The 1,506-nt window shown below is 51.7% G+C and overlaps 3 non-coding genes and 1 pseudogene across 3 annotated transcripts; all 4 read left to right on the top strand.

Annotated features, from left to right (window-relative positions):
* LOC119343284 lies at window positions 1–90 on the top strand (annotated as a pseudogene; the record flags this gene model as incomplete).
* A 297-nt stretch (window positions 91–387) lies between these two features.
* On the top strand, window positions 388–506 carry LOC119343282. The gene has a single exon (XR_005166003.1). It is a non-coding gene; the product is annotated as a 5S ribosomal RNA (ribosomal RNA).
* A 297-nt stretch (window positions 507–803) lies between these two features.
* LOC119343283 lies at window positions 804–922 on the top strand. Its single transcript, XR_005166004.1, has one exon. It is a non-coding gene; the product is annotated as a 5S ribosomal RNA (ribosomal RNA).
* A 297-nt stretch (window positions 923–1,219) lies between these two features.
* Window positions 1,220–1,338, top strand: LOC119343281. The gene has a single exon (XR_005166002.1). It is a non-coding gene; the product is annotated as a 5S ribosomal RNA (ribosomal RNA).
* The last annotated feature ends 168 nt before the right edge of the window (window positions 1,339–1,506 follow it).

Raw genomic sequence — 1,506 nt, 5'->3', positions numbered from 1 at the left:
GGATCCCATCAGAACTCCGAAGTTAAGCGTGCTTGGGCGAGAGTAGTACTAGGATGGGTGACCTCCTGGGAAGTCCTCGTGTTGCATTCCCTTTTTAATTTTTTTCGCGCCGCTTGCAAAACAAAACGCACGTGTAAGTAATATATTTACCGTGTTTTATTATTTTGCACGAGTGCGGTAAGTCATAGCTGGGTGCTCACGATTCACGGGTCCAGCGTCGGCGTTGTGGCGCGGCAAGCGTGCACTGGTGCGGTTGAGAGGGAGGGGTGGAAACCGCGTTAAACTCGTCTCCGTAGTTGAGAGGGAGCGGCCAAAGCAATGTACAATCGTCTTTGTAGTGGAGCTGGGAGGAGCAAGGATAAGGGACGAAGACCGGGGTAACATGTCGGATGCGATCATACCAGCACTAAAGCACTGGATCCCATCAGAACTCCGAAGTTAAGCGTGCTTGGGCGAGAGTAGTACTAGGATGGGTGACCTCCTGGGAAGTCCTCGTGTTGCATTCCCTTTTTAATTTTTTTCGCGCCGCTTGCAAAACAAAACGCACGTGTAAGTAATATATTTACCGTGTTTTATTATTTTGCACGAGTGCGGTAAGTCATAGCTGGGTGCTCACGATTCACGGGTCCAGCGTCGGCGTTGTGGCGCGGCAAGCGTGCACTGGTGCGGTTGAGAGGGAGGGGTGGAAACCGCGTTAAACTCGTCTCCGTAGTTGAGAGGGAGCGGCCAAAGCAATGTACAATCGTCTTTGTAGTGGAGCTGGGAGGGGCAAGGATAAGGGACGAAGAACGGGGTAACATGTCGGATGCGATCATACCAGCACTAAAGCACCGGATCCCATGAGAACTCCGAAGTTAAGCGTGCTTGGACGAGAGTAGTACTAGGATGGGTGACCTCCTGGGAAGTCCTCGTGTTGCATTCCCTTTTTAAGTTTTTTCGCGCCGCTTGCAAAACAAAACGCACGTGTAAGTAATATATTTACCGTGTTTTATTATTTTGCACGAGTGCGGTAAGTCATAGCTGGGTGCTCACGATTCACGGGTCCAGCGTCGGCGTTGTGGCGCGGCGAGCGTGCACTGGTGCGGTTGAGAGGGAGGGGTGGAAACCGCGTTAAACTCGTCTCCGTAGTTGAGAGGGAGCGGCCAAAGCAATGTACAATCGTCTTTATAGTGGAGCTGGGAGGGGCAAGGATAAGGGACGAAGACCGGGGTAACATGTCGGATGCGATCATACCAGCACTAAAGCACCGGATCCCATCAGAACTCCGAAGTTAAGCGTGCTTGGGCGAGAGTAGTACTAGGATGGGTGACCTCCTGGGAAGTCCTCGTGTTGCATTCCCTTTTTAATTTTTTTCGCGCCGCTTGCAAAACAAAACGCACGTGTAAGTAATATATTTACCGTGTTTTATTATTTTGCACGAGTGCGGTAAGTCATAGCTGGGTGCTCACGATTCACGGGTCCAGCGTCGGCGTTGTGGCGCGGCAAGCGTGCACTGGTGCGGTTGAG

This window comes from Triticum dicoccoides, unplaced genomic scaffold (genome assembly GCF_002162155.2).
Source record: "Triticum dicoccoides isolate Atlit2015 ecotype Zavitan unplaced genomic scaffold, WEW_v2.0 scaffold121566, whole genome shotgun sequence".
Taxonomy (NCBI): Eukaryota; Viridiplantae; Streptophyta; class Magnoliopsida; order Poales; family Poaceae; genus Triticum; species Triticum dicoccoides.
Note: the sequence above shows the minus strand (reverse complement) of the source record. Positions and strands in the feature narration are given on the sequence as shown.